The 26205-nt window shown below is 45.1% G+C and overlaps 2 non-coding genes across 2 annotated transcripts; both read right to left on the reverse strand.

Moving 5' to 3' along the window:
• Positions 1-20115: 20115 nt before the first annotated feature.
• Positions 20116-20187, reverse strand: TRNAD-GUC (transfer RNA aspartic acid (anticodon GUC)). Its single transcript has one exon. It is a non-coding gene; the product is annotated as a tRNA-Asp (tRNA).
• A 4025-nt stretch (positions 20188-24212) lies between these two features.
• TRNAD-GUC (transfer RNA aspartic acid (anticodon GUC)) lies at positions 24213-24284 on the reverse strand. The gene has a single exon. It is a non-coding gene; the product is annotated as a tRNA-Asp (tRNA).
• Positions 24285-26205: the final 1921 nt, after the last annotated feature.

Genomic DNA, 26205 nt, shown 5'->3' on the forward strand with positions numbered 1-26205 from the left:
AGACCATTAATACTTATTTATTGATACTTATTTATTTCATTTCTATTATACTTTGTCGTTGTCTCCCGCGTAAGCGAGGTAGCGCAAGGAAACAGACAAAAGAATGGCCTAACCCACCCACATACACATGTATACATACACGTCCACACCCGCATATATACATACCTATACATTTTAACGTATACATATATGTATATACACACACACACAGACATATACATATAAACACATGTACATAATTCATCCGTACTGCCTTTATTCATTCTCGTCACCACCCCGCCGCACATGAAATAGCATCCCCCTTCACCCTGCGAGGTAGCGCTAGGAAAGGACAAAAGGCCACATTCGTTCACACTCAGTCTCTAGCTGTCATGTGTAATGCACCGAAACCACAGCTCCCTTTCCACATCCACGCCCCACAAAACTTTCCATGGTTTACTCCAGACGCTTCACGTGCCCTGCTTCAATACATTGACAACACGTCGACCCCGGTATACCACATCGTTCCAATTCACCCTTTCACCCTTTCACCCTCCTGTATGTTCAGGCCCCGATCGCTCAAAATCTTTTTCACTCCATCCTTCCACCTCCAGTTTGGTCTCCCACTTCTCATTCCCTCCACTTCTCACACATATATCCTCTTCGTCAATCTTTCCTCACTCATTCTCTCCATCTGACCAAACGATTTCAATACACCCTCTTCTGCTCTCTCAACCACACTTTATTTATTACCACACATCTCTCTTATCCTTTCATTACTTACTCGATCAAACCACCTCACACCACATATTATCCTCAAACATCTCATTTCCAACACATCCACCCTCCTCCGCACGACCCTATATATAGCCCTTGCCTCAGAACCATATAACATTATTAGAACCACTATTCCTTCAAACATACCCATTTTTGCTCTCCGAGATAACGTTCTCGCCTTGCACACATTCTTCAACGCTCCTCCGCACAACCCTTTCTATAGCCCTTGCCTCACAACCATATAACATTGTTGGAACCACTATTCCTTCAAACATACCCATTTTTGCTCTCCGAGACAACGTTCTCGCCTTCCACACATTCTTCAAGGCTCCCAAAACCTTCGCCCCCTCCCCCACCGTGTGACTCACTTCCGCTTCCATGGTTCCATCCGCTGCCAAATCCACTCCCAGATATCTAATACACTTCACTTCCTCCAGCTTTTCTCCATTCAAACTCACCTCCCACTTTACTTGTCCCTCAACCTTACTGAACCTAATAACCTTGCTCTTATTCACATTTACTCTCAGCTTTCTTCTTACACACACTTTACCAATCTCAGTCACCAGCTTGTGCAGTTTCTCACCCGAATCATCCACCAGCGCTGTATCATCAGCGAACAACTGACTCACTTCTCAAGCCCTATCATCTACAACAGACTGCATACTTACTCCTCTCTGCAAAACTCTTTCATTCACCTCCCTAACAACCCCATCCATAAACGAATTAAACAACCATGGAGACATCACGCATCCTTGCCGCAAACCGACATTCACTGGGAACCAGTCACTTTCCTCTCTTCCTACTCGTACACATGCCTTAAATCCTAGATAAAAACTTTTCACTGCTTCTAGCAGCTTACCTCCCATACCAGATACTCTTAATACCTTCCACAGAGCATCTCTACCAACTTTATCATATGTCTTCTCCAGATCCATGAATGCTACATGCAAATCCATCTCTTTTTTAAAGTATTGCTAACATACATTCTTCAAAGCAAACACCTGATCCACACGAATGGGGAGGTAATAACAAGTAGTGGTGAAGTGAGAGGGAGATGGAGTGAGTATTTTGAAGCTTTGTTGAACGTGTTTGATGATAGATTGGCAGGTATAGGGTGTTTTGTTCGAGGTGGTGTGCGAAGTGAGAGGGTCAAGGAAAATGATTTGGTAAACAGAGAGGAGTTAAAGAAAGCTTTGCGGAAGATGAAAGCCAGCAAGGCGGCGGGTTTGGATGGTATTGCTGTGGAATATATTAAAAATGGGGGTGACTGTTTTGTTGACTGGTTGTTGAGGATATTCAGTGTATGTATGGTTCATGGTGAAGTGCACAAAGGCAAAGGGGATAAAAGTGAGTGCTCAAATTACATAGGTATAAGTTTGTTGAGTATTCCTGGGAAATTATATGGGAGGGTATTGATTGAGAGGGTGAAGGCATATATAGAGCATCAGATTGGGGAAGAGCAGTGTGGTTTAAATATATATATATATATATATATATATATATATATATATATATATATATATATATATATATATATTATTATACTTAACCGCTGTCTCCCACGTTAGCGAGGTAGCGCAAGGAAACAGACGAGGAATGGCCCAATCCACCCACATACACATGTATATACATAAACGCTCACAAACGCACATATACATACATATTACTTTTCACCGTATACATACATATACATACACAGATATATGCATATATACACATGTGCATATTTATACTTACTCCCTTTATCCTTTCTCGTCGCCACCCCACCACACGAAATAGCATCCCCCCCAGCGAGGTAGCGCCAGGAACACACAAAAAAGGCCACATTTGATCATTCTCAGTCTCTAACTGTCATGTGTAATGCACCGAAACCACAGCTCCCTTTCCACTTCCAGGCCCCACAGACCTTTCTATGGTTTACCCCAGACGCTTCACATGCCCTGGTTCAATCCATTGACAGCACCTCCACCCCGGTATACCACATCGTTCCAGTTTACTCTATTCCTTGCACGCCTCTTACCACCCTGTATGTTCAGGCCTCGATCGCTCAAAATCTTTTTCACTCCATCTTTCCACCTCCAATTTGGTCTCCCGCTTCTCCTTCTTCCTTCCACCTCTGACACATATATCTTTCCTCAGTCAATCTCTCCATGTATCCAAACCATTTCAACACACCCTCTTCTGCTCTCTCAACCACACTCTTTTTATTATCACACATCTCTCTTACGCTTTCATTACTTACTCGATCAAAACACATCACACTGGTGGTTTTGGGTGTTGGGTGTTGGGGGTGTTTGGGGGTGGGGTGTGTTGGTGGTGGGTTTTGGTGGGGGTTGGGGTGGGGGGTGGTGGGTTTTGGGGGTTTTGGGGGGTGTGTTGGGGGGTGGGGTGGTGGTGGTTTGGGGGTGGTGGTGGTGTTTTGTGGTGAGGGTGTGGGTTTGGGGGGGTGTGTGGTGGTGGGGTTTTGTTGTGGTGGTGGTTTGGGGTTTTTGGTGGGGTGGGGGGTGTTTTGGTGGGGGGGTGTGGGGTTGGGGGTGGTGGGTTTTTTGGGGGTTGGGGTGGGGTTGTTGTGGTGGGGGGTTTGGGGTTGGGGGTTTTTTTGGGGTGATTTTGGGGGTGTTTGGTGGTGGTGTGTTTTTGGGTGGTGGTGGGGTGTGTTTGGGGTTGGTGGTGTTGGGGGTTTTGGGGGGGTTTGGGGGGTGTGGGGGTTTTAGGTGTGGGGGGGTGGTTGGGGGTGTGGGTGTTGGTTTGGGGGGGGGGTTGGGTGTGGTGTTTGGTTTTGGGGGTGGGGTTGTGGTGGGGGGTGGTGTTGGGGGGTGGGGGGTGTTGGGGGGTTTTGTGGTTTTTGTTGTGGGGTTTGGGGGTGTTGGGGGGTGGGGGGTGGTTTGGGGTGTGGGGTGGTTTTTGGGGGGTGGGTGTTTAGGGGAGGGGGGTGTGTTTTTTGGTGGGTGGTTGGTGATAGTGGTGGTGGTGGTGGTGTGGTGTTTTTGGGGGGGGTGGGATGGTGTTGGGGGGGGTGGTGTGTTGGTGGGGTGTGGGGGGTTTGGGGTGTTTTGTTGGGTTGGGTGGGGGGGTATTTGTTTTTGGGGTTTTGGTGGTGGTGTTGGTGGGGGTGGTTTTGTTGGTGGTGGGGTGGTGTGGGGGTTTTGGGGGGTGGGTGGGTTTTGGTTTTTGGGGGTGTGTGTTGGGTGGGGGGTGTGTTGGGGGGGGGGGGGGTGGTTGGGTGGTTTGGGGGTGTTTGGGGTTGGGGGGGGGGTTTTGGTGTGGGTTGGGGGTGTGGGGTTGGGGGGTGTTGGGTGGGGGGTGGTGATGGGTAGGGGGTGGTGGTGGTTTGGGTGTTTTTGGGGGGTGGTGGTGGTGGTTGTTTGGGGGTGGTGGTGGTGTTGGTGGTGGGGGGTGGTGTTTTTGGGGGGTGGGGTGGTGTGTTGGTGGTGGTGGGGGTGTTGTGGTGGGGGGGTGGGTGGTGGGGTGTTTTTTTTGGGGGGGTGGGTTTTGGTTTTGGGGTTGGGGGGGTGGGTTTGGTTTGGGGGTGTTTTGTTTGGGGGTGGGGGGGTTTTGTTTTTGGGGGGTGGTGGTTTTGTATGGTGGTGGTGGGGGGTTTTGGTGTGGTGGTTTTTTGGTTTGGGGTGGTGGTTTTTGGTGGTTGGGGGTGATGGGGGGTGGTGGTGGTGGGGGGGGGGTTGGGGGTGGGGGGTGGGGTTTTTTTGGGGGGTTTTGGTGTTGGTTTTGGTTTATGGTTGGGGGTGGTGGTTTTGGTTTGGTTTGGTTTTTGTAGTTTGGGGGTTTGGGGGTGTGTGGTGGGGGTTTTGGTTTTTGGGGGTGGGGGGTGTTGGTGGTGGGTGTTTTGTTGTGGTGGGGTGGTGTGTAGTGGGGTTTTGGGGGTGTTTATGGGGGGTTTTTGGGGGGGTGGTGTTTTGTGGGGTGGTGGTTTTTGGGGGTGTTGTGGTGATTGGGGGTTTTGGTGTTGGTGGTGGTGGGGGTTTTGTGTTGGGGGGGTGGTTTGGGGTTTTTGTGGTTTTTGGTTGGGGGTGTGGTGTTGGGGGGTGGGTGGTTTTGGGGGGGTTGGGGGGTTTTTAGGTTTTTGGGGGGGGTGTTTGGGGGTGGGGGTGGTGTTGGGGTGGGGTGTGATGGGTGGTGGGGGGTGTGTTGGGGGTGGGGTGGGGGTTTTGTGGGTGTTGTGGTGGTGGGTGGTGGTTTGGGGTGGGTGTTTTTGGGTTTTGGTGGGTGTTTTGGGGGTGGTGGTGGTGTTGGGGGTGGGGGGGTGGTTTTTGTGGTGGGGTGGGGGTTTTTTGGTGGTGGTGTGGGGGGGTGGGGGTGTGGGGGTGTTGGTGGTGGTTGGGGGGTTTGGGGTTGGGGGTTTGGGGGTGATGGTGGTTTGGGGGGTGGTTTGGTTTTGTGTGGTGGTGGTGGTGGGGGGTGTGTTGGGGGGTGGGGGGTTTTTTGTTGTGGGGGGTGGGGTTTTTGGGGGGGTTGGGGGGGTGTTTGTGGTGGTGGTTTTTGGTGGGGGGTGGTTTTGGGGGGTGGGGGGTTTTTGGGGGTGGGTGGGTGGTGGTTTGGGGATTTTTTTGGGGTTGGTGGTGGTTGGGGGGTGTTTGGTAGGGGGTGGTTTTGGGGGGGTGGTTTGGTTTTTGATGGTGTTGGGGGGTGTGGTTGGTTTGGGGGGGTGGTGTGTTGGGGGTGGTGGTGGTGGTTTTTTGGGGGTTGATTTTGGGTTTGGGGGGTGTTTTGTTTTTTTTGGGGTTTGTTGGTGGTGTGGTTTTTTGGTTTGGGGGGTGGTGTTAGTGGGTGGGTGGTTTGGGGGTGGGGTGGTTTTTTGGTGGTGGGAGGGGGTGTTGGGGGGGGGGGTTGTGGTGTTTGGGGTGGGGGGTGGTGCTGTGTATGTATATGTATGTATATGTGTATATGTTGATATGTATATGTTTCTGCATGTACGTGTATGGGCGTTTAAGTATAATAGGTGTATATGAGTGGATGGGCCATTCTTCGTCTGTTTCCTGGCGCTACCTCGCTGACGCGGGAAACGGCGATCAAGTGTAATACATAATAAATAGATGAATGATTGATATATTGTGTAAACTGATGGTTATTATAAATCATAATTAGATATCTGTTTAGACTTCGACATGGTGGGGGTCAGCGGGTGAGGGCAGAACAATATGTATGGTCATGAATGATTCAGCATGGACACTCGCTAACATTAGCGGCAGGATCCTATGCGACAAGTGTTTGAACCTCTTGACCACGACGGCACGACCCTTGACCACGTCGGTACGACCCTTGACCACGTCGGCACGACCCTTGACCGCGTCGGTACGACTCTAGACCACGACGGCACGACCCTTGACCACGTCGGTACGACCCTTGACCGCGTCGGTACGACTCTAGACCACGACGGTACGACTCTTGACCACGTCGGTACGACTCTAGACCACGACGGTACGACTCTTGACCACGTCGGTACGACCCTTAACCACGACGGCACGACCCTTGACCACGTCGGTACGACCCTTGACCGCGTCGGTACGACTCTAGACCACGACGGTACGACTCTTGACCACGTCGGTACGACCTTTGACCACGACGGCACAACCTTCGACCACCTCGGCACGACCCTTGAACATGACGGTACGACGCTCAATCACGACGGTACGACTCTTGACTACGACGGTACGACACGACCGCAACGGGACGACCCTTGAGCACGACGGCACGGCCCTTGAGCACGACGGCACGACCCTTGAGCACGACGGTGCGACCCTTGAGCACGTCGGTACGACCCTTGACCACGTCGGTACGACCCTTGACCACGAGGGTACGACTCTTGACCACGACGGCACAACCCTTGACCACCTCGGCACGATCCTTGACCACGTCGGTACGACTCTTGACCACGACGGTACGACCCTTGACTACGACGATACGACACTTGACCACGACGGGACGACCCTTGAGCACGACGGCACGACATTTGAGCACGACGGTACGGCCCATGAGCACGACTGCACGACCCTTACGCACGACGGTACGACCCTTGAGCACGACGGTACGACCCTTGAGCACTACGGCACGACCCTTGAGCACAACGGTACGACCCTTGAGCACGACGGCAAGACCTTTGAGCCCGACATTACGACCCTTGAGCACGACGGTACGACCCTTGAGCACGACGGTACTACCCTTGACCACGACGGCACGACTCTTGACCACGACGGCACGACTCTTGACCACGATAGCATGACCCTTCAGCACGACGACATGACCCTTTACCACGATGGTACGTCCATTGAGCACGACGGCACGACCATTGAGCACGACGGCACGACCATTAGGTTTTATGACCTTGCCTTTGTCTTGGTACCTAAGCGTCACACTGTCCTGCTCAAAGGTCAGCCTTACCTGCTCAAGGGTCACCTTACCTGCTCAAGGGTCACACTGCCCTGCTCAAGGTGCTAACAGAGTGATGCATCATGTGATGTTTTATGTTGTTCTAATCCATCACCAGTGTTGTGTGTGTTTCTTACTGCCTAAAAGATATACAGGAACACAGAGAAGACAACACAATGTTACGGGAGGGAAGCTTCTTCGTACAATAAACATTTACCAGACAGTAAAATCACATCAGGCAAATGGAGATTTCTGAAACAGATCCCATATCAAACGTAAACCCAAACTTAACCGTGAATAAAGAGAAGTGACAAATATTGTCATGAGTAACTGAATCGAAAATGGGAAGTTATATCTCGTTGCTGGTCTTAGGTTTGGGTTCAGTGTACTGGCATTGTGCTTCACTCATAAGCTGGAACGAATCTCAGTATTCCCATTTCGTAAAGTTTATTCTAATGAGAAATGGGTTGTATTACTGACAGTGTCATGCGATTGATATGATCTGTGCCGGTGTCACCCCGTGCTCATCGTGTGACCGGTAGCGCAAACGATCATAGAGTACGTGCGTGCTGTTGAACCGCAAGGACCACGGAACGAACGAGGTAGACTGACCTCTGTGAACAAGGTACACAGGAACGAGTAAGATACCCAGACAATTACTGACACCTGGAGTTTCTGTCAAGAGGCTATTGTTAAAGAAAAAAAAGATACATTCAGTCTTCGATTTCGACACAAGAATTCAAGAACTGATCTCAAAAACTAACAACATTAACCCGGGCCCAACACGGGCATATTTTTAAAGCAGATGTCATGAAAGTTTTTATTCGTCCCGCATGACCAAAACGGATCGTTTTGTGAAACTTATGACGTGCAAATCACTTGTTATTGGAGAACGCTGGAAGACTTCAAGGAATACACCTTGAAGACAGATTCAGAAAGTTAAACCTAGATATCGATCTTGAAGATCTGTAGCACAACCTGAAGTATTTTCTTAATAGTGGGGATGAAAGAATGATGGATGGGATCTTACTGCATCATGAAATTTTAAGAAACATCTTCAAGAATGGCATCGACTGTTGAAACGCGTAGAATTAACAAAAGTAGAATTAACTACATTCATGAATAGGAGATATGCATTTTAATAATGTAGAAAATAAACTTTTAAGCGTTGGTAATAGAAAAGGTGTATTGTAAAGACATCGAAACTAATGATATGGTAATAGCATTGACAATGATAGTAATGAGAGAAGTTACTAGGGATTCCTAAGACAGGGAGGTAATAATGTAGAAAATGCACACACACACACACACACACACACACACACACACACACACACACACACTTTATATATATATATATATATATATATATATATATATATATATATATATATATATATATATATATATATATATATATATATATATCCCTGGGGATAGGGGAGAAAGAATACTTCCCACGTATTCCCTGCGTGTCGTAGAAGGCGACTAAAAGGGGAGGGAGCGGGTGGCTGGAAATCCTCCCCTCTCGTTTTTTTTTAATTTTCCAGAAGGAAGGAACAGAGAAGGGGGCCAGGTGAGGATATTCCCTCAAAGGCCCAGTCCTCTGTTCCAAACGCTACCTTGCTAATGCGGGAAATGGCGAATAGTATGAAAGAAAAGAAAGAATATATATATATATATATATATATATATATATATATATATATATATATATATATATATATATATATATATATATATATATATTTATACTTTGTCGCGTCTCCCGCGTTAGCGAGGTAGCACAAGGAAACAGGCGAAAGAATGGCCCAACCCACCCACATACGCATGCATATACATAAACGCCCACACACGCACATATACATACCTTTACATTTCAACGTATACATACATATACATACACAGACATAAACAAATATGCACATGTACATATTCATACTTGCTGCCTTCATTCATTCTCGTCGCCACCCCGCCACACATGAAACGGCGACTCCCCTACCCCCGCGCGCGTGCGAGGTAGCGCTAGGAAAAGACAACAAAGAGGACTTATGTTTCGAAAGTGGAGGAAAACGAAGAAGTGGGAGGCCAAATTGGAGATGGAAGGATGGAGTAATATAGATTTTGTGTGCTCGGGGCCTAAACTTGCAGGATGGTGGAAGGCGTGCACGGGATAGTGTGAATTGGAACGACGTGGTATACAGGGAGCGACGTGCTGTCAATAGACACTTACAGGCGGGGGAAACCATGGAAAGGTCTGTGAGGCCTGGTTGTGGATAGGGAACTCTGGTTTCGGTGCGTTACATATGCTAGCTAGAGAATAGATGTGAACGTTAGAGGCCTTTATTCGCTTTGCTACTGTCAGTTTGTACGGTAGAGTGAGAGTTTTATGGCCCTGGTAACACTATACACTCTATGATTGCCTCCACCTACCCGTAATTATGTGCCCTTCACCCCAATTCTCACTGACTACTTTTTCTACCTATACCTAGACAATAATTATTTGAAGACTCAGACTCAAAATTCCTGGCACCCCATCTCTTGAGTATTTTCTCACCTCGTTAAAACTTTTAAGACTTCTGTATGTTGTTCACATTTGCCACCTCCTCGTTCAGGTTTTTCCATTCATCCATCATTCTTATACTACAAAAATACACAGATTTTTTTATATATAAGTTAACTGCTTAATCTCATGTTCTCTCCCCTGGTCCTTCTTTCCCTTTCGAAGGATCATCTGCATCATCAATCTAGTTTAAGGTCTTAAAGAGTATGATCAAGTCCTCACTCCTCTTTCTTCTGTTATGGGAAATTCAAAGCTTTCAGCTTTTCTCTGCTACTCAGGTCACTTCATTTTCGTGCCATCTTTGTTACCCTCCTCTGCACCTTCTGTATTCGCTCTTTGTGCTTCTGTCGGTGCGGTGACCGAGTTAACAACTTGCTGAATATTTCCTTACCCATACACTTAAAAGCTATTCTGACTTTGTAAACCGTTTTTTTTTTTTTTTTTTCATTTATTATTCTCCTAATGTGGGACTTCTGAGGCGGGTTAGGGACAATGTTAACTCCTGAGTACTTCTCACACACAGATTCCTGTAACTAGTAGTATCACATATGGGCCTTCTTACCCATCCTGATTACATTTACCCGGGTTCAATTTAGTCAACTTTGGGCGTCTGTCCAGGTCCCTTTGTAAATTAATGCAATCCTGCTTGCGTTCCACTTCCTATATGTCCTTTGCATCATCTGTTAACATATTCAAGTGGTAGTCCATACCCTCTTGCAAGTCAGTCATATAGATCAAGAAGATTAACGGTTCAAGAGCAGAACCCTGTGGCACTCCACTGTAGGAGCCTCTGGGAAAAGGGTCCTGGGGTAACACTAAGACCCTTTCAGAGAGAAGTCCTAAGGTGAAATTAGATGAATAGACAATATCTTTTTTCATACCTTTGTGCAAGTTTCCCGCGTTAGTGTGTTAGCGCCTGGGACAGTCGAAGAACGGCTTCATTCATTCACAACTGCTTTTTTAGGTGTCTTGTATAATACACCAAAATCAGAGCCTCCTATCTACAACCAGGCCCCCACAGATCTTGCCGTGGTTTACCTTGACAGCTTCGTGTGACACTCAACCTTCACCAGCACCACGGAACTCATCCTTCACCTCAGTACCACGAAACTCAACCTTCACCCCAGCAACACTTAACACAACCTTCACCTCAGCACAACGGAACTCAACTTTCAACCCAGCGTCACGGAACTCAACCTTCACCCCAGCAACAGTTAACACAACCTTCACCCCAGCACCACGGAACTCAACTTTCACCCCAGCACCACGGAGCTCAACCTTCACCCCAGCATCACATAACTCAACCTTCGCCCCAGCACAACGGAACTCAGCCCTCAAACCTGCACCACGGTACTCAACCTTCATCCCAGCACCACAGAACTCAACCATCACCCTAGCACCACGGAACTCTACCTCCACCCCAGCACAACGGAACTCAACCTTCAACCTGCACCACGGAACTCAACCTTCACCCCAGGACCACGGAACTCAACCTTCACTCCAGCACAACGGAACTCAGCCTTCAACCTGCACCACGGAACTCAACCTTCACCCCAGGACCACGGAACTCAACCTTCACTCCAGCACAACGGAACTCGGCCTTCAACCTGCTCCACGGAACTCAACCTCCACCCCAGCACGACGGAACTCAGCCTTCAACCTGCACCACGGAACTCAACCTTCACCCCAGCAACATGGAACTCAACCTTCAATCTGCACCACGGAACTCAACCTTCACTCCAGGACCACGGAACTCAACCTTCACTCCAGCACAACGGAACTCAACCTTCACCCCAGGACCACGGAACTCAACCTTTACTCCAGCACAACGGAACTCAGCCTTTAACATGCACCACGGAACTCAACCCTCACCCCAGCAACACGGAACTCAACCTTCAACGGGCACCACGGAACTCAACCTTAAACCTGTACTTCGGAACTCAATCTGCACCCCACCTCCACGGAACTCACCCTTTATCCCAGTTCCACGGAACTCGACCTTCACCCCAGCACCACGGAACTCAACCTTCACCCCGGCGCAACGGAACTCATCCTTCAAACCTGCACCGCGGAACTCAACCCTCACTCCAGCACCACGGAACTCAACCTTCACCATTGCACCACGGAACTCAGCCTTCAACCTTCACCACGGAACTCAGACTTCAACCTGCACCACGGAACTCAACCATCTCCCAAGCACCACGGAATTCAACCTTCAACCCGCACAATGGAACTCAGCCTTCAACCTGCACCACGGAACTCAGCCTTCACACTAGCACCACGGAACTCAACTTTCACCCCAGCACTGTGGAACTCAACCTTCACCCCAGCACCACGGAACTTAACCTTTGTAAACCCAGGAAGACAGTCAAGTTTAGGTCACAGTGTCATGTTACTTTGTCTGTGTAAATGTAAGAAGATAGATTAGTTACACGTCGGCAGTACAGTTATCTGATGTTCAGACGTAAGCACAGTAAAAGTTCTGTATATCAAAAAAAGGGTCGATTTTAAGCCGATATTAGTTTTACGTAAAAAAAAAAACTCAACGTGATGTTCGGTTACGATAAGTTTAATTGGTGGTTTTTAGTATACACAAAGCTGGATTTTTGCTTTACGCTGGCCAGTTACAGATGACAAGGTCTGCTAGTATACTGTACCGCAGGGGTAAGTTGGCGTAGTGTATGGCACGCCAGTAACCTGTACCACTGAAGTAACTTGCGCCCCCGCCCTGTCTCATTCTTTCCCTCCCTCTTATCCAACCAATTAAACACAAAAAAAAAACAGTAAGCTGTACGGGTGGAGTATGCTGGCGGCGTGTCGTGGGCCTCCCCAGGTCCCGAGGATGGAGTGTGGAAGTCGGGGCGATAAAGATCTGCTATATATGTACCTTGGTGCCTTCTGGAGCTTTTCTAGCGGTGATAACCATCTCTTATTAACTCAGACCCGTCCGGCCGAGGGAACCAGCTGGTGATCAGCGCTGCTGGCTGCTACTTGGCGAGAGGGGTAGGGATGGGGTTACTTGGCCGAGGGACTGGTGATGGGGTTACTTGGCCGAGGGACTGGTGATGGGGTTACTTGGCCGAGGGACTGGTGATGGGGTTGCTTGGCCGAGGGACTGGTGATGGGGTTACTTGGCCGAGGGACTGGTGATTGGGTTACTTGGCCGAGGGACTGGTGATGGGGTTACTTGGCCGAGGGACTGGTGATGGGGTTACTTGGCCGAGGGATGGTGTTGGGGTTACTTGGCTAGAGGAAGTAGTGACGCTACGTAATCATTCTGTTCCTGGTGTCGATACAACGATAGTGTTGCTGTTGCCACATTGCTTTTGTGGTGTTTAGGGTTACGTGGTAAGAGAAGTGTTGCGACGCTCCCGGTGGTGTTACGTGGTCAAGATATTGCGGGTGGAGTAACGTGGTTTAAGTGGTGTTGATGGTGCTGCTTGGTTATAGAAGGGCAAAGCGATGTGGCTAGAATTAAGGGGGTACGTGGCCTTACTGTTACTTATTGACCCACTGAGGCTACAGTGGTGTTGCTGGGGATACATGACTATAAATCCGTTTCGGGCAACAGCAGAATCTAGCTTGTGCTGCTGTGTTTGAGTGCTAGTGATAAGGGCTCGTGTCCCTGGTGCTACGTGGTCAGAGTGTTACCAGAGCTACGTGAAGAGTGTCATTAACGTTCCGTGGCCAGTGTTACCGCGCTGCTAGTGTAACACCAGGTGTCGTCAGCTGCGGGGCGCGGTCGGCTAACTAACAGCGTGTTATCTGTCCTCACGCTCATCTCCCTGGCCTTCCACGGTATAAATAACCATGATATTTTATATATGTCTTTAGCCCCTGAAGGATCATGGGTGTGACCTCACCATCATACCAGCCGTTAAAGCATAATTCGCCCTTGATTCCACAGCCGACTAATTACGTCACAATTACCCTGCCCTTAAAGAACACTAATCGATGGAATAGCCAGCACGATGAGGCGTCCTAGCGCACCCGGGTGGGTGGTCGCTGGCCCACGTACATAAAAAGAATATACGAAGGCTCTTCGCCTTGGATTAAATTTTGTTATTTTCCGGGAAAGGAAACTCATAATCACGTTCCCCCTCCGGTGAATGACTATAATCCGGGCGTATTTGTGGTGTAATCAGCGTTGCATCTCGGCTCTGAAGCCGCGGGTGCTGGCCATTACCCAGCGGGACCGGGGCAGCCACCCAGATAACCCACAGAGGATCATGGGTTGAGCGCCTGGGGACACGCAGTGGCCCACTCGAGTTATGTCTCTATTGCGGCCACACCTCACGTGACCAGACGACCGCCATCAGGTTTTTGTGGACTCGAACTCCTGCCACGCTTCTCTGTTGCTCCTTTGAAGGTGATCAAAATGCTGCAATTCCATGTTCTCTTTACTAGCTCTCTCTCTCTCTCTCTCTCTCTCTCTCTCTCTCTCTCTCTCTCTCTCTCTCTCTCTCTCTCTCTCTCTCTCTCTCTCTCTCTCTCTCAGTCTCTCTCTCTGTCTCTGTCTCTGTCTCTCTGTCTCTGTCTCTCTCTGTCTCTGTCTCTCTCTCTGTCTCTCTCTCTCTCTCTGTCTCTCTCTGTCTCTCTCTGTCTCTCTCTTCTCTCTCTCTCTGTCTCTCTCTGTCTCTCTCTCTCTCTCTCTCTCTCTCTCTCTCTCTCTCTCTCTCTCTCTCTCTCTCTCTCTCTCTCTCTCTCTCTCTCTCTCTCTCTCTCTCTCTCTCTCTCTCTCTCTCTCTCTCTCTCTCTCTCTCTCTCTCTCTCTCTCTCTCTCTCTCTCTTCTCTCTCTCTCTCTCTCTCTCTCTCTCTCTCTCTCTCTCTCTCTCTCTCTCTCTCTCTCTCTCTCTCTCTCTCTCTCTCTCCTTCTCTCTCTCTCCTTCTCTCTCTCTCTCTCTCTCTCTCTCTCTCTCTCTCTCTCTCTCTCTCTCTCTCTCTCTCTCTCTCTCTCTCTCTCTCTCTCTCTCTCTCTCTCTCTCTCTCTCTCTCTCTCTCTCTCTCTCTCTCTCTCTCTCTCTCTCTCTCTCTCTCTCTCAGGAAAACTATAGAGCGAAAAGGTACTTGAAAAGACAGTCCTCTCCGTCCATGTCCATTTCAGGTTATACAGCAGCCTTGCCGAAGGTGACATCTCGGTCTTGGTGCAACCACTAGCAGGTAGATGCGGTTTGATAAACACACACACACAAATATATATATATATATATATATATATATATATATATATATATATATATATATATATATATATATATATATATATATATATATATATCTGTTCTTAACGCTACCTTGCTAGTGCAGGAAATGGCGAATAGTATGAATAAAATATAAAAATATATATATATATATATTTATATATATATATATATATATATATATATATATATATATATATATATATATATATATATATATATATATTATCTCTGGGGATAGGGGAGAAAGAATACTTCCCACGTATTCCCTGCGTGTCGTAAAAGGCGACTAAAAGGGGAGGGAGCGGGGGGCTGGAAAATCTCCCCCTCGTTTTTTTTTTTAATTTTCCAAAAGAGGGAACAGAGAACGAGGCCAGGTGAGGATATTCCCTCAGAGGCCCAGTCCTCTGTTCTTAACGCTACCTTGCTAATGCGGGAAATGGCGAATAGTTTCAAAGAAAAGAAAGTAAGAAATATATATAAACTATTTATACTTGTTCGCCGTTTCCCGCGGTAGTGGAGTAGCTCCAGAAGACAAATGGTCTCCTCATCCACTCCCTAGCTGTCATGTATAATTATGATGGACCGAAGCCAAAGGTACCTCTCCACAACCAGACCCTACACACCTCTCCATGGTCTTCCCAGACCGTTTCACGTGTCCTGGTTCAGTTCATTGACACAATGTCGCCCCATGTATACCATAACTCTCCAGTTAACTCTATCCTGTGCACGCCTCACACCCTACTGTATGTCTAGCCATCCCTCTTTAACATACGCCAGGGTTGGTTGCTATGGTCCTTGTGGTTTATTGTGCCGAGAAAGGATTGTAGCTTTCAGTTTGCTTTTTCATTATTGGTTTAGTATTGTTGTTATTTAGAGTTTGGATTCGTTCATCGAATTCTATTGACGATTAGTGATATTTTCTTCGCTTTATTGAGGTGCTTAACTTGAGGGAAGAAGTTTGGGTTCTATTTCTGCCTCTGCCATGATGGTTTGTGCTTTTTGCTTGCTTGCTTGTAGATGTTGATAGCATGTGAGGTTACAAGGTCTAGAGATACCAAAGTTTTTGAGCATTATGGCCATGTACAATGAGAAAGCTGGCCAGTCGGCCATCCTGTAGTCTGTGTAAGTTTCTTTGGTGGTTGTTTGTGTTAGACGGGCCAGATGGAATGTAACCAGAGTGAAGAAATGATCAGAGAAGAGTTTGTCTTTGGTCTTTGTTTGTACTGCTGATGAACAGAAGGTCTGCTGAGATCGAACACTGGAATTGAATGGTTGGGAGTCTAGTTCTGGTTGGATGATTGTGTATTTTCAGTATATTGAAAGGTTGTAGTTGGCTTACAAGTTGTTCATACCGGGAATCATGAGTGTAAACGTTGAGGCAAGTGGATAATGAAATCTTTACGGAAATAGGTGCTGAATATTTGATCAGGTTTTACCGTAGGGAAGTTTACCTGGACGGGTATGTAGAGTGGGAAGGTATGTAGGGGTAGATCATGTTGTAGTAATGATGGTATAATGACCTGCATCACCATCCCCTAGTCGTGGGAAAATGTGTGTGTGAATGTGTAAAATGTTTGAGTATGACCCATGGGCCGACACGGCGGACGAGTACAGCTCGAGGCTGCGAGCAGGGAAAACTTGTCTCTTATGGGAAGAGTAACGCTTGGCGAGGGCGTTCAGTGCTTGAAGACCTTCTGCAATCTTGACTGTAGATCATCCTCAGTCCATCACAACTTAGCGCGTCCAATCTGCACCCTTCCGCTCGCAGTATGACCACGGGCAGGCGAAGACGTTATATACCTATATATATATATATATATATATATATATATATATATATATATATATATATATATATATATATATATTATACTTTGTCGCAGTCTCCCGCGTTAGCGAGGTAGCGCAAGGAAACAGACGAAAGAATGGCCCAGCCCACCCACATACACATGTATATACATACACGTCCAGACACGCACATATACATACCTATAAATCTCAACATATACATATATACACACACAGAGACATATACATATATACACATGTACATCATTCATACTGTCTGCCCTTATTCATTCCCGTCGCCACCCCGCCACATATGAAATTACAACCCCCTTCCCCCGCATGCCCACGAGTTAGCGCTAGGAAAAGAACAAAGGCCACATTCGTTAACACTGAGTCTCTAACTGTCATGTATAATGCACCGAAACCACAGCTCCCTTTCCACATCCAGGCCCCACAAAACTTTCCTTGGTTTACCCCAGACGCTTCACAAGCCGTGGTTCAGTCCATTGACAACACGTCGACCCCGGTATACTACATCGTTCCAATTCACTCTATAGTTCCAATTCACTTTATTCCTTGCACACCCTTTCACCCTCCTGCATGTTCAGGCCCCGATCACTCAAAATCTTTTTCACTCCATCTTTCCACCTCCAATTTAGTCTCCCACTTTTCCTCGTTCCCTCCACCTCTGACACATATATCCTTTTGGTCAATCTTTCCCCACTCATTCTCTCCATGCGACCAAACCACTTCAAAACACCCACTTCTGCTCTCTCAACTACACGCTTTTTACTACCACGCATCTATCTTACCCTTTCATTACTTACTCGATCAGACCACCTCACACCACATATTGTCCTCAAACATCTCATTGCCAGCACATCCACCCTCCTCCTCACAACTCTATCTATAGCCCACGCCTCGCAACCATATAACATTGTTGGAACCACTATTCCTTCAAACATACCCATTTTTGCTTCCCAAGATAACGTTCTCGACTTCCACACATTATTCAGTGCTCCCAGAACTTTCGCCCCCTCCCCACCCTATGATCCACTTCCGCTTCCATGGTTTCATCCGCTGCCAAGTCCACTCCCAGATAATCTAAAACACTTAACTTCCTCCAGTTTTTTCTGAATTCAAACTTACCTCCCAATTAACTTGTCTCTCAACCCTACTGTAATTAATAACCTTGCTCTTATTCACATTTACTCTCACCTTTCTTCTTTCACACGCTTTACCAAACTCAGTCACCAGCTTCTGCAGTTTCTCACCCGAATCAGCCATCAGGGCTGTATCATCAGTGAACAACAACTGACTCACTTCCCAAGCTCTCTCATCCACAACAGACTGCATACTTGCCCCGCTTTCCAAAACTGTTGCATTCACCTCCGTAAGAACCCCATCCATAAACAATTAAAAAACCATGGAGACATCACGCACCCCTGCCGCAAACCAACATTCACTGAGAACCAATCACTTTCCTCTCCTCCTACACGTACACATGCCTTACATCCTCGATAAAAACTTTTCACTGCTTCAAACAACTTACCTCCCACACCATATATTCTTATTACCTTCCACAGAGCATCTCTATCAACTATCATATGCCTTATCCAGATCCATAAATGCTACATACAAATCCATTAGCTTTTCAAAGTATTTCTCACATCCATTTTTCAAAGCAAACACCTGATCCACACATCCTCTACCGCTTCTGAAACCACACTGCTCTTCCCCAATCTGATGCTCTGTACATGCGTTCACCCTCTCAATCAGTACCCTCCCATATAATTTACCAGGAAGACTCAACAAACTTATACCTCTGTAATTTGAGCACTCACTCTTATCCCCTTTGCCTTTGTACAATGGCACTATGCATGCATTCCGCCAACCCTCAGGCACCTCACCATGAGTCATACATACATTAGATAACCTTACCAACCAGTCAACAATACAGTCATTTGGTTGCGAAGTGTGGGCTGTGGATAAGGTTGTGCGAAGGAGGATGGATGTTTTGGAAATGAAATGTTTGAGGACAGTATGTGGTGTGAGGTGGTTTGATCGAGTGAGTAATGAAAGGGTGAGAGAGATGCATGGTAATGAAGTGAGTGGGGTTGAGAGAACAGAAAATGGTGTGTTGAAATGGTTTGGACACATGGAGAGAACGAGTAAGGAAAGGTTGACAAAGAGGACATATCTGTCAAAAGTCTTTGGAATAAGGAGAACGAAGAGATCAGATTGTAGGTGGAAGGATGGGGTGAAAAATATTTTGAGCGATCGGGGCCTGAACACGGAGGAAGATGAAAGGTGTGCACGGAAGGATGTTGTATACTGCGGTCAACGTACTGTCATTGAACTTAACGTGAATATCAAAAGTCCGGGGTACACCATGGAGAGAATCTCTGGGGCCTGGATGTGGACAGGGTGCTGTGCTTTAGGCGCATTACACATGACAGCGCGAGTGTGGATGTCAATAGATGTGGCTTTTTTTTTTTTTTTTTTTTTTTCTTTTTGTCTGTTTCCCGGCGCTACCTCGCTGACACAAGTGGCGGAGATCAGGTATAGGGGAGAGGAAGAGAATGTATATGTTATCAAATTTTCTTTTCTTTCATGCATTTATGCTGATTCTTTCGGGGCGGCGTCGGAAATTGATGACGGCGAGCAGGTATGAACATGTACATGCGTACATATGTGTATGTGCCCTGGTTCAGTCCGTTGACAGTACACACCACATCGTTCTAATTCACTCTCTCCCTTACACGCCTTTCATCCTCCTTCATGTTCGGGCCCCGATCGCTCAAAGTCTTTTTCACTCTCTCCTTCCATCTCCAATTATGTCTCCATTGTTCTTGTTCCCTCTTCTGACACATGTATCCTCTTTGTCAAGGTTTCCTCACTCATTCTCTTCATATTTTCCAAACCATTTCAGCACACCCTCTTCTGCTCTCACAACCACGCTCTTGTTATTCCCACACATCATTCTTACCCTCGATCAAACCACCTGACACGACTTATTGTCCTTAAATGTTTCATTTCCAACACATCCACTCTCCTCTGACCTGCCTTATCTATTATAGCCCATGCCTCTCATCCGCATTATATTGTTCGAACACATTCTACAAAAATACCTATTTTTGCTCTCCCAGACAACGTTCTCTTCACTCATTCTTCAGTTCTTCTGAAACCTTCATAGTCTCCCCCCACCTTATGAATCACAATTATATATATAAATATATATATATATATATATATATATATATATATATATATATATATATATATATATATATATATATATATATATATATATATACTCAAACACAATGGAGTAGATTGTTTTTTTCTTTTCAAAGATCTTTGTACCTGCGCTTGGTCCGACACAGGCCTTTGCCTGTTGGCGGCCTGTAAAATATTGCCTCCCCGGCGGGGAATCGAACCCCGGTCTCCCGCGTGACAGGCGGGGATACTCACCACTATACTACCGAGGACTGGGAGATACAAGTGTTGAGGTCCTGAAAAGCACAGAGGTAGCAGTGAGGCGGGTCTTCATTAATCCCTGTGGAGTGCAGGTGGCCACTAATTATGTGACCTGACATCTGACCTTCCTCTCCTTACATGGTGTGTGGACAGGGATATTCTGGTGGATATGTATTAAACGAAAGTACACACCGTTTATACTTCGTCTTTTCAGCGGTGATTGTGCATATATCTCTCTGCAGTGAAGTGAAGGTTCTGCATATTTATCTACTTATATATTATATATATATATATATATATATATATATATATATATATATATATATATATATATATATATATATATATATATATTCTTCTTTTCTTTCTTTTAAACTATCCGCCATTTCCCGCATTAGCGAGGTAGCGTTAAGAACAGAGGACTGGGCCTTTGTGGAATATCCTCACCTGGCCCCCCTCTGTTCCTTCTTTTGGAAAATTAAAAAAAAAAAAAAAAATATATATATATATATATATATATATATATATATATATATATATATATATATATATATATATATATATATATATATATATTGGAAAGGATCACAATTTTGCGCGTGATCAAGATATTCCTATGATTCCATGGGAAAAATGAAACACGATAAGTTCCCAAGTGCACTTTCGTGTAATAATCACATCATAAGGGGAGACACAAGAGAAAAATATAACAGTCCGTTGATATACATCGAAGAGACGAAGCTAGGACGCCATTTGGTAAACATGCGATTGTCCAAGACCGACAACGAGCATTCATAAACTTGTCATTTTACAAATTTTATAAACAATAAAGTTATCTAATTTGTATAGACCGTCACTAATATTAAGATTATAATTCTTTGTGTATCTAATGATAGAAAATTCAATTATATTTCTCGTGGTAATAGAGCTAGAGTTACTAACTGAGATGGTATTACTCCAGTCAATACAGTGATGTAGTTCTTAACGTGATTAAATAAGGCATTTGATTCTTGTCCTGTTCTTATACTATGTTTATGTTGCTTAAGTCTAACAGAAAGATCCTTGCCAGTCTGCCCAGCATAAAACTTATCACAATTTCTACATGGCACTTTATGCATCCAGGAGAATTTTCTGGTGAATTCCTGATTAAGATATTCTTCATAGTATTATTGTTGCTGAAGACAACATTTACATTAAAGGATTTAAGCAACATGGGAAGTAAAGTAAAATTATTATTAAAAGGGAGAACTAAAAGATTCTTGGTGTCACTGGGAGGTTTGGGCTCAACTCTATAAAATGATTTCTTTGCTAACTTAAGGGATTTATCAATGAAAGATCTAGGGTACTTTAACTTAGATCCAATTGAATATATCTTCTCAAACTCATCATCGATAAACTCTGGACTGCAAATACGTAATGCCCTAAGGAAAATAGATTGAAATGATGATAATTTAACTCTGTCATGTTGAGATGAGTAATAATGGATATATGAGCACACATTGGTAGGTTTTCTGTATATGCTAAACTTAAACTTGTTTCCTTGCCTATGGATCATGCAATCTAAAAATGGTAACATACCATTATTTTCATTTTCTACAGTAAATTTGATGGAAGGTACTAAATTGTTAAGTAAGGGGAGAAATATTTGTGGATTTTCATTTGTTGGCCAAACACAAAGAACATCATCTACATAGCTAAACCAGATTGCATTAGAAGGAAAGACATCCTTTAGTAATTTTGTTTCAAAAAATTCCATATAAAGATTACTTAGTACTGGTGAAAGAGGGGTACCCATTGCCATACCAAATTTTTGAGCATAATAATCTCCATTGAATTGAAATACACAGTCTTTTAAACACAATTTTATCAGTTCAATTAAAACAGACTTTGAAACAGGTAAATGAATATCATCCAGGACATCAAATAAATATTCTAAAAGGTCATCAAGTAGAACATTTGTGAAAAGTGAGGAAACATCAAAGCTAACTAGTTTGAAATTAGAGTTAACATTGATATTGTTAAGCTTGTTGACTAAATCTACATTGTTCATGATATTAGAATTTGATACCTTACTCACAAAAGGGCTTAATAAAGCAACTAATCATTTTGCCGAATTTTATCTACCACTTTGTCATCACACACATTCAACAAACCTTCAAAATACTCACTCCATCTGCCTCTCACTACACTACTTGTTATTACCTCCTCATTTGTCTTACGCACTTTATTTCCTTCCAAAACATCTTTTTATTTTCCTAAGATTTAATGATACTCTCTCACCCCAACACTCATTTTCCCTCTTTTTCACCTCTTGCACCTTTCTGTTGACCTCTTGCCTCTTTCTTTTATACATATTCCAGTAATTTGTACTATTTCCGTGCAAAGATCGTCCAGATGCCTCTCTCTTCTCTTTCACAAGCAATCTTACTTCTTCATCCCACCACTCACCAACCTTTCTAATCTGCCCTCCTTCCACCTTTCTCATGCCACAGGCATCTCTTCAGTAAGCCATCACTGCTTGTCTGTGTGTGTGTGTGTGTGTGTGTGTGTGTGTGTGTGTGTGTGTGTGTGTGTGTGTGTTTATTGGGAGACCAAATTGGAGATGGATAAGATGCAATGAAAGACTGAGTGATCAGCGCCTGCACATGCAGAAGGGTGGAAGACGTGCACAGTATAGAGTGAATTGGAACGATGGAATATACAGGGGTCGACGTGCAGTCACTGATATGAACCAGGGCATGTAAAGTGTTCAGGGGAAACCATAGGAAGGCCTGTGGGGCCTTGTTGAGGATAGTAAGTATTACACATGCCAGCAAGAGAAAATATGTGAGCGGATGTGGCCTTTCTTTGTCTGTTTCCTGGCGCTACCTCGGTAACGCAAGTGCCGGAGATTAGGTATGGGGTAGAAGAAAATAATGTATATGTTATTCATTTTACTTTTCTTCATGCATTTATGCTGTATCTTTTTGGGCGACGTGGCGTCGGAAATTGAAGTCAGTGAATAAGTATGAACATGTATATGTGTACAATGTGTATGTACCCTGGTTCAGTTCGTTGACAGCACACACCACTTTGTTCTAATTCACTCTATCCCTTACACGCCTTTCATCCTCCTTCATGTTCGGGCCCCGGTCGCTCAAAATCTTTTTCACTCTAACCTTCCATCTCCAATTATGTTTCCATTGTTCTTGTTCCTTCCACTTCTGACACATATATCCTCTTTGTCAAGCTTTCCTCACTCATTCTCTTCATATTTTCCAAACCATTTCAGCACACACTCTTCTGCTCTCACAACCACGCTCTTGATATTAAAACACATCATTCTTACCCTCGATCAAACAACCTGACGCGACTTATTTTCCTTAAATGTTTCATTTCCAACACATCCACTCTCCTCCACCCTGCCTCATCTGCCTATAACCCATGCCTCTCATCCGTATTATATTTTTGGAAGTACTATTTCTTCAAACATACCTAATTTTGCTCGTAGACAACGTTCTCTCTTTTCACACATTCTTCAGTGCTTCCACAACCTTTGCACTCTCCACCCACTCTATGAATCACAGTTATATATATATATATATATATATATATATATATATATATATATATATATATATATATATATATATATATATATTATCCCTGGGGATAGGGGAGAAAGAATACTTCCCACGTATTCCCTGCGTGTCGTAGAAGGCGACTAAAAGGGGAGGGTGCGGGGGGCTGGAGATCCTCCCCTCTCATTTTTTTTTTTTTTAATTTACCAAAAGAAGGAACAGAGAAGGGGGCCAGGTGAGGATATTCCCTCAAAGGCCCAGTCCTCTGTTCTTAAAGCTACCTCGCTAATATATAATATATACAATTACAGCTGGAAAGACGACATATAATCGGTGACTACTTTCGTTTAATACATCTCAGACAGAATGGGGGAGATCCTTTTTTTTCTTTTTTTTTTTTTTTTTTTTTGAAGATCGTCATACCTTTCCTTGGTTCGACACGGACCTTAGCCTGTTGGCGGCCCGTAAAATATTGCCTCCCCGGCGGGGAATCGAACCCCGGTCTCCCGCGTGACAGGCGGGGATACTCACCACTATACTACCGAGGACTGGGAGATACAAGTGTTGAGGTCCTGAAAAGCACAGAGGTAGCAGTGAGGCGGGTCTTCATTAATCCCTGTGGAGTGCAGGTGGGCCACTAATTATGTGACCTGACATCTGACCTTGCTCTCCTTACATGGTGTGTGGACAGGGTTATTCTGGAGGATATGTATTAAACGAAAGTACACACCGTTTATATTTTGTATTTCCAGCGGTGATTGTGCATATTATATCTCTTCATAGTGAAATGAAGGTTTTCCATATATATATATATATATATATATATATATATATATATATATATATATATATATATATATGTATATATATATATATGTATGTATATATATATATATATTTTTTTTTTTGCCTCTGTCTCCCGCGTTTGCGAGGTAGCGCAAGGAAACAGACGAAAGAAATGGCCCAACCCACCCCCTTACACATGGATATACATACACGTCCACACATGCAAATATACATACCTACACAGCTTTCCATGGTTTACCCCAGACGCTTCACATGCCTTGATTCAATCCACTGACAGCACGTCAACCCCGGTATACCACATCGCTCCAATTCACTCTATTCCTTGCCCTCCTTTCACCCTCCTGCATGTTCAGGCCCCGATCACACAAAATCTTTTTCACTCCATCTTTCCACCTCTAATTTGGTCTCCCTCTTCTCCTCGTTCCCTCCACCTCCGACACATATATCCTCTTGGTCAGTCTTTCCTCACTCATTCTCTCCATGTGCCCAAACCATTTCAAAACACCCTCTTCTGATCTCTCAACCACGCTCTTTTTATTTCCACACATCTCTCTTACCCTTACGTTACTTACTCGATCAAACCACCTCACACCACACATTGTCCTCAAACATCTCATTTCCAGCACATCCATCCTCCTGCGCACAACTCTATCCATAGCCCACGCCTCGCAACCATACAACATTGTTGGAACCACTATTCCTTCAAACATACCCATTTTTGCTTTCCGAGATAATGTTCTCTACTTCCACACATTCTTCAAGGCTCCCAGAATTTTCGCCCCTTCCCCCACCCTATGATCCACTTCCGCTTCCATGGTTCCATCCGCTGCCAGATCCACTCCCAGATATCTAAAACACTTCACTTCCTAGAGTTTTTCTCCATTCAAACTCACCTCCCAATTGACTTGACCCTCAACCCTACTGTACCTAATAACCTTGCTCTTATTCACATTTACTCTTAGCTTTCTTCTTTCACACACTTTACCAAAGTGAGAGGGTTAGGGAAAATGATTTGGTAAACAGAGAGGAGGTAGTAAAAGCTTTGCGGAAGATGAAAGCCGGCAAGGCAGCAGGTTTGGATGGTATTGCAGTGGAATTTATTAAAAAAGGGGGTGACTGTATTGTTGACTGGTTGGTAAGGTTATTTAATGTATGTATGACTCATGGTGAGGTGCCTGAGGATTGGCGGAATGCGTGCATAGTGCCATTGTACAAAGGCAAAGGGGATAAGAGTGAGTGCTCAAATTACAGAGGTATAAGTTTGTTGAGTATTCCTGGTAAACTATATGGGAGAGTATTGATTGAGAGGGTGAAGGCATGTACAGAGCATCAGATTGGGGAAGAGCAGTGTGGTTTCAGAAGTGGTAGAGGATGTGTGGATCAGGTGCTTGCTTTGAAGAATGTATGCGAGAAATACTTAGAAAAGCAAATGGATTTGTATGTAGCATTTATGGATCTGGAGAAGGCATATGATAGAGTTGATAGAGATGCTCTGTGGAAGGTATTAAGAATATATGGTGTGGGAGGCAAGTTGTTAGAAGCAGTGAAAAGTTTTTATCGAGGATGTAAGGCATGTGTACGTGTAGGAAGAGAGGAAAGTGATTGGTTCTCAGTGAATGTAGGTTTGCGGCAGGGGTGTGTGATGTCTCCATGGTTGTTTAA

Source organism: Panulirus ornatus, chromosome 1 (genome assembly GCF_036320965.1).
Source record: "Panulirus ornatus isolate Po-2019 chromosome 1, ASM3632096v1, whole genome shotgun sequence".
Taxonomy (NCBI): Eukaryota; Metazoa; Arthropoda; class Malacostraca; order Decapoda; family Palinuridae; genus Panulirus; species Panulirus ornatus.